This window comes from Pteropus alecto, unplaced genomic scaffold, assembly GCF_000325575.1.
Source record: "Pteropus alecto unplaced genomic scaffold, ASM32557v1 scaffold382, whole genome shotgun sequence".
Taxonomy (NCBI): domain Eukaryota; kingdom Metazoa; phylum Chordata; class Mammalia; order Chiroptera; family Pteropodidae; genus Pteropus; species Pteropus alecto.
Window position 1 is genome coordinate 42,961 of NW_006431932.1, and position 11,484 is coordinate 54,444.

Genomic DNA, 11,484 nt, shown 5'->3' on the forward strand with positions numbered 1-11,484 from the left:
AGATTCCCTTTGTCTCTGATAGTGTGATTATAATACATTTCAGGCTGAGTTTCTTTGAGTTTATTCAACTTGGAGTTTTTTCACTTTTTTGGATTTGTAGGTTCCTGAATTTCAGTAAATTTGGGGCATTTTCAGCCATTATTTCTTAAAATAATCTTTCTGCTCATTTCTTTTCATCTTCTGTGACTACCATAAGTTTATGATTGTTCATTTGATGGTGTCCCATAGGTCCTTTAGGCTATATTCACTTTTCTTCATTCTTTTTCTTTTCTTTTCCTGAGAATCAATTATTTCAATCAGCCTATTTTCAGAATCATGGGTTCTTTGTCCTGCCTGCTCAAATTTGCTGTTGACTCCTTCCTGTGAAATTTTCATTTCGGTTATAGTACTTCATAGCTCCAAAATTTCTATTTGGTTCCTTTTAATAATTTCTTTTTGTTGATTCTCATTTTTTCTACATAATTTTCCTGATTTCCTTTACTTAGTTGTTTGTCCATACTTTCCTTTAGCTCTTTGAGTATATTTAAGACAGTTGTTTTAAGGTCTTTGTCTAGTAAGTCTGATGTCTGGGCTTCCTCAGGGACTGTTTCTGTCAATTTATTTTGTTCCTTTGGAGAGGCCATGTTTCCCTGTTTGTTTGTATGCATTATAATTTTTTTTTGAAAACTGTTCATTTGACTATTATAACATGGTAACTTTGGAATTCAGATTCTCCTCATTCCTTGGGGTTTGTTTATTTTTTGATTGTTGAAGACTGTAGTTCTCCATTTGTTTTGAGACTTTTCCACTTACTTTTGCAAAAACTATTCTTTACCATGTGTGATCTCTCACGTTTAGCTAATGTTTAGCTAATGTTTTAACAGAGATTTCCTTGATTGCCAAGAGCTTTCTTAGGCTTTGCAAATCTGCTTTGTGCTGCAGCAGTCCTTCGACACTTAGCTAAGCCTGCTCTGAGGCTCAATCCAAGGTGAAAGTTTAAGGTCTTCTGAGGTCTTTCTGAGCATGCATCTTGCCTGGTCATGCATGTATCTTTCTAAATTCCCTTGTATACATGGCTACATTTTAAAGTCCTAAATTCTCAAATAATCTCACCCCACCTTCTCCAGATCCTAAATGGCTTATTATGTTTCCACTTGTAATCTTTTGACCAGACACCTGTGGGTCTTGTAGCTATTAATAGCAGTGCCCACCACTTTTCTGCCTTAGTTCTGAGTTGTATGAAATAGACAGTGCCTTGTATTCTACGTTAAACAGATATGCACAATAACTTGCAAATAAAGTCTGCTTTGCTCCCTGGGAACTGGACTGCTGTTGCCTTAATGCCAAACCACCATCATGCCCCAAAGGGGTTTGGGAAGGAATAAGTAAAAATATCACAAAGCTTTCCTATTAATTTGAAGAGGTTCATAGCTAGATTGCTATGAACCTCTGACAGTTTTCACAGCTATGACAAAGTTGGTTCAGACAGTTTCTTTTTTTTTTTTTTACCCTCGATATTTCTGTAGGAAAACAAGGGCTTTCCCACAATTTTTCTCATATATATGAATAAAATTTTAAAGCTTTTTCAATGATCGGATTTTAGTTTTGAACATATTTACAATTTCTAGTTTTATTGAACTATCATATTTGTATTCTGGAATTTATTAAAGGTTTTTTGTTGTTGTTGTTCTAATGTATTCTTATGTTTTTAAATATACTGTTGGCATTGGTTTATTCTTTATTTCCAGAGTACATAGTTTGAAAGACGTATCTAGATATTTATTAGATTCACTGTATAAAATATTCTGTGTACATATTTTGGAACAGAGTTTCTCAAATTTATCACTGCTAACATTTTGGACCAGAGAATTCTTGCTTGTGTGTGTGTGTGTATTGGGGTGGTGGCAGTGGTAGTAGCGTCTTGTGCATTATAGGATGTTTAGCAGCATCACTAGCTTCTAAATGAAATAGGAGTAATATTTCTCCCTTAGCTGTGACAGCCATAAATGTCTCCAGACATTGCTAAATGTCCCATGGTGGGCAAAAATCACCTTCTGGAGGTGATTTTGAAAACCACTATCTGGAGTATGGATTGGTAAACACTTTTTTGAAAAGGTCACATAATAAATATTGTGGGCTTTGCCATATGATTCCTGTCACCAGTCAACTATGCCTTTCTAGTATGAAGGCAGTGGTTGACAATACATAAAAGAACTGGAATAGCTGAGTTCCAAAAAACTTAATTCACAAAAACTTGGGTCAGGTTGGATTTGGCTCAGGGATCTAGTTTGCCGGCCCTTTTTCTAGAACTTCAGTTGTTCTCCATTGTATTTGGTATAAAACCAGAGGGATATATTAAGGCCTACTATATCTAATTTGTTTCTCTTTCTCCTTATATCTTACAATTGTTGCTTTATGGTTCCTGGTAGCTTATTTAATGCACAGATATTCAAAACTTTCATTGCTTTTTTAAAGACCATCTTTAAAAAATATCATTCAAGTGTGCTTTTTTCTGATTTAATGTTATTTTGCCTAAATTCTAACTTTAGCAGCTAGGTAAATGAATCCTGAATTATTTGTATATTTATTGGCTTACTGATTTACTGTTTTATATTTCAAACTTTGCATTATTTTTAAGGTATATCTCTTTGTTACAATCTTATAGCATTTCTTTTAATAGGTAACTTTAACTCCTTTATATTAGCTGATGTGGTAGATATAGTTGTTAGACATGTTGAGTTACGTTGTAAAAGTAAAAAGGCCTTTTCGGTAATAGTTCTGTTTTCATTGCTGTTAAATTTTCTTCTAATAATTAGGAAAGTTGTGTTTTTGCTCTATTAGGTACTTTTATCATTACAAACTTGTGTATTTTGTTAATATTCTATTTACTTAGACTATCTAGAAATTCCATATTACAGAACCAATGATGAAATTAATTTTTTTCTCTCTCTAATCATACTTTAATCTTTAATTTTAGTACCTTTTCTAATATTTCTTAGTTTTTATTATTTTACCATTAAATAAACTTCCGTAAGTTGATTTGTCAGTTGTAAATGATATACTTGGGCTTCCAGCTTTTGAAGATCAGAATACCAATATGATTACACTTCACTGGTTATGTTAAACCACCATCACCTTCCACACTGTATTGGATCTATTCTTTGTAAACTTCCAAAGATAAAGGCCTTTACAAATTCCCACCTCTAAATGACCAGTTTGGATTTAATTTTCCCTGGATACCATCTCCTAGTACTCAGTAAATCACCTGAGTAGCTCCTGTTGAGAAATTCTTCCTCTAATAATCACAAATCTTCTCCTTCCTCCAACTCGAAGGACACATCTGATTTTCTAAAGTTATACTCTGTAAGTGGAAATAATTTAAGATTTGGATCAGCTGCATCAGATTTAATACTTTTGAATGTAAAGAAAGTTATAGCTTCAGGAGCTGCACATTAAAGATGCTCATGTGACCTTTTCGAAATGACAAAAGGAATGAATCTTCTTAAATCCCTGAACCTTATGGACAAAATAATATTAAACTCTAAAAATAGTCCACGTGTGTTGGGTTTTATAAAAAAGACTGTATAGAGACTTTCACTTTATCTTTTCATGTCAAATAAGTAGAAAACCATACAAAATTGGATAACAGTCAGTACAGGACAGAAATTCTTAAGAAAAAGAAAACAAATTAGATGTGGCCTATTATTATCATAATCGGGAAAATTTCTAGGCCGCAGTACAGCAAGGGGAAAGTAAGGAAAGCCTGACAGTTTCAATAAGATGAGGAGACAGAGTTAGGGGTTTAAAAATGATGAGGCAACTAGAATTTGCAGGACAAAATACTAGAGAAAAAAGATCCATAGTAAGGGAAAACTGTGATGATCTACAGAAAAGTCTCCTTGAGTCTTTGGCTGAGTATAGATTTGTGTGTGAATGTAAGGCAACTACCTGAGTTTGGGGAAAGAAACACTGGGAAGGAGTAGAGTGAAAAATAACCAAAGCACACACAGAGATGTGAAATTTGTCACCCACCCGCCAGAGTAGAAAGTTCTCTTAATTCATGGAGGATTCAATATAATAACCTGAAACAATCTGCCTTAGTATAGGAGCAATATTAGCTCTAGAGTATAAGGCAATCTGAATCTATCAGAACAAAGATTAAAAGCAGACCTTAAAAGGATCAAACTAATTTCAAATAACTTTATTCCAATGAAGGCCAAAAATATTTTAAAATACCAAAAAATACAGTGTGCAACGATGTATATCCACAATATCTAGCATCTAGTAAAAAATTACGAAGCATGCAAAGAAGACACATATGACATTTAGCCTGGAGGAGAGTCAATCAATAGAAACAGTAAAGGATATGACACATATGATAAAAGAAACAGTCAAGAATAAGAGAACAAACAGTATTTTATTTTTGATGGAATCATATGGTAAAGCCCACTCATCCACTGAGATAAGGTGGCTGCAGTTCTCCAGGATCACATCTCTGTGCAGGGTCCTCTGAGCAGAGCCCAGGTGTTTCTGCTCCTCCTGGGTGAACTCCATAGTCACATCCTTGAATAACCCTGCTATCTATAACAGCACATTTAGGGTTTAGAAATGCTACATGTAAAATACCTTTAAAAACTCTTAATGTTTACTTTTGAGAGTTTAAAACAAAATATTATAAAAAATAAATAAAATTATAAAATATCATAGCCCTTTGTTTTATACTTTGGGGGTATCACAAAATCAGTCTGAATATTATTCTTATGCCCTAATTCATTTGTATATCTTTCTAAAATATGTTCATTTACTGTCAGTTAATATGCCTCTATAAAGCTTGGTACCTTTTTAAAGACAAAGTCATTATACATAGACTTCTTGTAATCATTTCCTATACACCAGTGACTTATCTTGAGTACTTTCTAGGGTACGCACACCCTCATTCAAAGTTCTCTGATGGGGTAATGGGGAATCAACAAAGAGATATATGTAAGCACTGGAGGTAATACTAAGAACAGATGTGTATTTAAGAAGCACATATTAATCCTCAACTGATTTCCAACAGAAAAATGACATTTCAATGAAGAACATATATACTTTTCAACAAATTGTGTTATAACTTTCAAATGTACATAAGGAAAATAAAAAGGTGAAATGCTTATGACCACGTTAGGCGATAATTTCTTAAAACAAAAAAAGTATAATTAATTGTTATTACTGAATTGTATCCCCCAAATTCATACTTTGAAGCTCTAACCTCCAACATGACTATATTTAGAAATAGGACCTTTAAGGAGGTCATTAAAGTTAAATAAGGTCAATGGGGCTGGTATTTTTATAAGAGGAAGAGACCCTAGAAATCTCTCTTCTTCTCTGTGTGTGTGTATGCACAGAGGAAAGGCCATGTGAGGACATAGTGAGAAGGTGGCCATCAGAAAACCAGGAAGAGAATCTTCACAAGAAAACAACACCAATGATAACATGATCTTGAACTTCCAGCCTCCAGAACTGTGGGAAAAGATATATCTGTTGTTTAAACCACTCAGTCTGTGGTATTCTGTTATGGCAGCTGAAGCAGACTAATATACTCACAAAAGAAAAAAACTGAAAAAATTTAAAAATTTGATAAGTGTAAAACCTCTGATCTTTGAAAGAGACTGCTAAGAATATGAAAAAACACAAGCTGAGAGAAAAGTTCTACAAATCACTTACTAGAGAAAAGATTTTTATAGAATATGTATTACTTTCCAAATCAGCAAGAAACAATTTTTAAAAATGGGAAAAATAATCAAACAGGCACTTCACCAAAGAGGAACAGATGGTAACCAAATAAAAAGACGTTTATTATTAGACATTAGAAAATTTCAGATTCAAACTAAAATGAAATACCATTATAAACCTAATATGAAGGCTCAAATAAAAAAACATTATTAAATGCTAGTGGAGATGTGAAGCAACTAGAACCCTCACACATTGCTGATGGGAATACAAAATGACATAGCCACTTTGACATAGTCTGACAGATCCTTATGAGTTTAAACACACACTTATTTTGAGACCCAGCAATTCCACTTACTCCTTAGTATTAATTCAAAAGAATGAAGACAGATGTCCACACAAAGAAACCTGTATATGAATGTTTGTGTTTGGAAATTATCCAAATACACATCAACTGGTGAATGGAGAAATAAACGGTGAATAGCTATACAATAGGTCACTACTTACCAGTAAAAATAAGTGAATTACAGAAACATGCAACAGCATAGACTGTGGCAGAGTGCATGGCACTGTCTTAGATTCTGTCAAAAACAGATGGCCCTGGACAATTTACTGACACTCTCAGGTCCAACTTCTTTAAAGTTTTAAATGAATCAGAAATGGATGATAACATGTGGTGGTAGATACATATGAGAGCAGCACAGCATCTGTGAAGAAAGAGTGGGGCTGTTTAGGGAGAGTGGAGACAGAATTTCCTCCTTTTGCCTCTTTACCCTCAGAGTTTGCCCTCACTACCTGTCCCACAAAGTGGCCTTTCCTGGGCAGCCTGACCCTGGGCCAACCCACCTCACTTCACTCTTCTTCACGCTGGCCCAAACTGCCCACTGTCACACAGTGTGGTGGCTTCTGAATGTGCTGGTGTCTTCATCAAATTTGGCTCTTTCTGGGCAGGAGAATCAAGAACTGCTTCTGGCTGTGCAGACCGGCTTTTCTGCTTCTGCTGTGAAGCTCCAAAGAGAGATCTAGGTTCAGGGGGGTGTTCTCTTCCAGGTCAGATTCCTGTTACCAGAGGCCCCCTGCTTCCTACTTCACAAGAGCTGCTTTGCTCTCAAATGAATTTCCCAGGAGCTGAGATCTAGATCTGGGCAATTAATTTCAAGGCCAAAGAGGTGACTCCTTTGAAATTCACAATACAGTTGACTCTTGAACAACCTGGGTTTGATTTGTGTGGGTCCACATATATGTCAATTTATTTCAATAAATACAATTGACCCTCTGTATCCTTGGGTTTCACATGACTGGATTCAACCAACCACAGATCAAAACAACATTTTCAATCCCAGGTTAGTAATCTGTGGATGTGGAGGGCTGTTTGCATTGTTCTGCACCATTTTATGTAACAGTCTTGGATTTTGGTATCTGTAGGGGTCCTAGAATCAGACTCTGGTAAATGCCAAGGTATAACTGTAGTTAAGTTTTGGGGGACTCAAAAGTTATACATGGATTTTTGACTACACCAGGATTGGCATCCCTAACTTCTATTGCTCAAAGTTTAACTGTAATCTCAGATTGAATATACAACTTGCCAGTGCATGGGGGACTAGTTCGTGACTGACTCAAGGGATCTGAAGAGATACCAGCACTTCCAGAATACATGTAACACTTGGTAGGATTCCATCTACAACCACTTCCCATTCTCTGCTCTAAATAAAATCCAACTGTGGGTTTCTATAGAAAGTGGCATTTTGGGCTTTCCCTCTTTTTGTAAAGCGATTTCTGTCTAGTTTATTGTCTAGTTAACTTTAGTGACCTTTTAAAAGTTGGCATTGTAAATAAAACAACTTGCAAAAGTTTTCTGGGGGGGCGGGGGGGAAGCCTGAGATGCTTGTTTTAAACAGGTGTGAGATATTTAGACAAAGCCTGAGATTGGAAGCAAAGAACACCTACCTTTGAATCTGAACTTCCTCACAGCTAGCTTCTGCCTGAGCACATCACTACACCAACCTGAGCTTCGGTTATTTTTAATGCAGATGATTATACCGACCTCACAGAGTGGTTGTGAGGCTTACATAAGCCATCCAATGAAAAGAACAAAGTGTCTTGGAAATGTAATAGCAGTTGTCACTTATTCAGGGCTTAGTACCCTGCAGTAGCCTATATGATTTACAAGTGATGTGTTAATCTAAGTTTCAAAATAACGTCATGAAGCAGTCATTATCAATATCCTTGTTGTCACATGAGAAACTTGAGTCTTACCTAGGTTCCCTTTGTCGCCTCTGCTTACAGGTGAAATCCCAGAGCTGGAATTTACTCTGGTCTTTCTGGTTCCAGAACTCGTGCTCCACCACAGACCTACCGCCTGCGCTTTCTGGCACGCTCGCCAACTGCGCTAAAAACACGCTTTCCCCGCGGTGCCACTGACCTGGGATATTCTCAGGTGAGGCTGGACATGGGATCGGAGCCCGACACTGGGGATTAAGGTTGGGCGGACCCCGGGACTTCTTTCTCCCGCACTCTGGGTCACAAGCTCACTTCTCTCAGGAAGTTCCCAGGCTTCGCGGGGTCCCCGGACCCTACATTCCATCTCAGGTGCTACAACGAAGGTCACAGTATTAGAGAGTGTAGTACAGAAGCAGAAATGTAGTGCAGGGTCTGCACATGCGCAGGTGTAGCCCAGACCCTTACCAGGTGGCTGCATTGTGAACCAGCCAGATTCAAGACTACATTCCCCACAAACCATCGCGCATTGACGTTACTTTTCGGCGTTTCTTGTTTATTATACGATTGGAAGATGATCTCGGTGGTCTCTTCTGCCCAAGTTAAATTTGAAATTTATCGCCAAGTACAATGGGCAAATCGATAGGTGCCAAAGACATTAGGAACAAGTTGGGAAACTTGAATGTGGACTGGCAATTAGGAATATTAGTTAACATTCCAGTCAGTCAATTGTTAAGTGGAATTATATCGGAAAATGTATTGATTTTAGAAAGGCATGCAGAGTGACACATTTAGCACGGAAATTATCTTTGTTAATTCACTTTACAAAATTTCAGCAAAAACTAACAAAGCAAATATGGCAAAAGGTTAAGGTTTCTTAGATGGAGGGCATGACTATGGATGGATGCTCATTTTATCATTTTCTACTTTTCTATGTTTTTCAAATTTTTGTAATACAAAGAAAAATAGGGATTCTCTCTTCAGCAATGTGCCTTTTAAACTCAAAAATTCCCAGAGAAATCAAGGTACAAATATCTCTTGGGACTAAGGCGGTGAAATGTAAATAAGACACTTGAACATGGAACACAAGAGTACTGTAAGAAAGTATCTGTGACCAACAGTTTATCTCAGGAAAGGGGAAAAAAGCAAGTTTCAAAAATACATATACAAGAATACACAAGGCAAAATAAGAAAATGGTTATCAAACAACTCACACATTTCCCAGAGATGAACCTACTTTAAACATTACGTGAGCACCTTGTTGATTTTTCTTCTGAACCAAATTAGGGACATATGAGCATACTATTATAGGAACATCTTTTTACTAAATCACATATATTAAACGTGTATCTTGGTCAATGTTATTGTACAGCAATCATTTCTTCTTTGACAATAAATTTGGAAATCGAATCCTGTTGATATGAAGGAAAAAAGGAATAGTCATAAGAAGTTAGTGAGATCTATGTGAAAAGACGCGTAAAGCTTTACTCTTCAGCAGCTTTCTTAGGAAACGCTCACACCCGCCCCAGCTTGGGGCTTAACCACTCGCGCGCTGGCGCCCAGGGCCTGCAGCAGGCGGTGACGAGGTCCGCGGGCTGCTCAGCAGCCCTGGCAGAGGTTCCTTTGGCGTGTTCTCCAGCCTCAGTCAGCCGCGTTTGGGGACGTCCTCCTCAGTCTTGCGTCTGGACGCGTCCTCGGGCCTCGCTCCGCTGAATCTGGGGGCGTCCTTTCCTCTCCCTACGCGGAGTCTGGGAGCGCCCTCTTCGCCTCGCTCCACCAGGTATGGGCGCGTCTCCTCCCTGTCCAAGGTCTTGAAGCGACTCCTTGCTTCCCGTCCTGACTATGGCCCCCGGCCAACGTGAAAGAAGTCTGGAGTCTTCTATTTGGTCAGCTCCTGACGATCATGGTTATGTCCCCTAAATCAGACTGAACTTTCCATCTTTGCAAAAATGGACCCTATTTGGTGTCATGTGGGCTCTTTTTCGGAAGGACAAATAACGTGTTTTCTACAAACAATGTAATTGGTTTATTAATAATCAAATACTCTCCTTTTTCATTAAATGTAGTTTTCTATGTAGAAATACTTAAACTTGTAATGCGAAAGCTAAACGTGACGGTATAATAAATGGTTAACCTAACTACGTTTATTCCTTTTGTAATAGGCTTTGCAACTTGATATTTCTTCACTCTTAAGTTCTGTGCTGAACAAGTCTGTCAAATTAGCCTTGTCATTTTTAAAACACTTGAGTTGTTCTTATTTACTTTTTAATGAAAATATATTTAATGTTTCTTTAAAAAATTTAAATATATGCTCAATTTGATATGAATACGGCAGTGCATGATTAGATAATGGAAGCTCCTTCTTACTCTCCATCCCACCTTCCAAATAATACCAATATCAACTGCCAACTGACTCTTAATTCTAGACTTTATGCTAGAGCTAACAAAGCAGCCATTCCCTTCCAAAGGATGCCAGCATAACTTGCAGACATATTTATAACTCAAGGAGGGTGCCTTTTCTTTCTCTATTAAATGTTTATAGTGGACTCCCCAAGGGGCTTTAAAGTGCATGGAAAGTCATGTGTTGTTGAGGCAGTAGAAGTACCATGTGAATATGACCACTTGCTTATACAGTTTGCTTGTGCCATCATGTCCAGTTTTGGTCTGATCTTGTATTTACCATTCCACTAAACAAAAGATAGCCTTATATACATAATATTTTGATCCACTGGAACAGATTATACCAGTTCATGATAAATATTTTGGGTCATAAAGTCACTTGTTATTCCATGTTCAGGAGTTTATTCTCTTTCAGGACCAATAGAAAATCAGAAGCTGCTTTTCAAATGAAGGAAAGTTACTCTGATGTAAAAGCATACTTTTCTCCAAATCTCTAGGAACCTAAGCTATACATATTGTCTTCAAATCTATGAACATGTCATGTCTCTCCATTAATTTATGTCTTCTTTGACTTATTAATCAGCATTTTTTATTTATTTTTTTGTTGTACAGATCCTATACATGTTTTGTTAGATTTATTTTAACTTTTTTTGGAGGAATTGTAAATAGTATTATGTTTTTTATTTCAGTTTCCAATGTTATTTGCTAATATATAGAAATACGATGATGTTTGTGTGTTGACCTTGTCATCTATGATCTTGCTAAACTCTCTTAATAGTTTTAGGAATTTTTTGGTAGATACCTTGGGATTTTCTATGTAGACAATCATGCAATCTGCAAATAAGGATATATTTATTTCTTCCTTTCCAATTAGCATGACTTTTTTTTCTCTTTTCTTTTCTTTCATTATTTAAAGAGCCAGGACTTCCATACTGTGTAAATTGTTTTGGGGAAAGTGGATACACTTAGTTTCGTCTTAATTTTAGGGGGAAAGCATTAAGACTTAGCCATTAAGTGTGATGTTAGCTTTAGTAATTTTGTAGTTCTCCATTAGATTGAGGAAATTCCTTTTTATTTCTAGTTTGCTGAGGGTTGTCATTATGAATGCATGTTGGATTTGGTCAAATGTTTTTTTCTGCATCAATTGATGTGTTGGTGTGGGTTTTTCTTCTGTAG

The 11,484-nt window shown here is 36.7% G+C and overlaps 1 long non-coding RNA gene across 1 annotated transcript; it reads right to left on the minus strand.

The window, feature by feature from the left end:
- Positions 1 to 4,487: 4,487 nt before the first annotated feature.
- LOC112475605 lies at positions 4,488 to 8,340 on the minus strand. Its single transcript, XR_003044764.1, has 4 exons — positions 7,948 to 8,340; positions 6,538 to 6,699; positions 6,199 to 6,398; positions 4,488 to 4,560 (listed from the first exon to the last, which is right to left on the minus strand). It is a non-coding gene; the product is annotated as an uncharacterized LOC112475605 (long non-coding RNA).
- Positions 8,341 to 11,484: the final 3,144 nt, after the last annotated feature.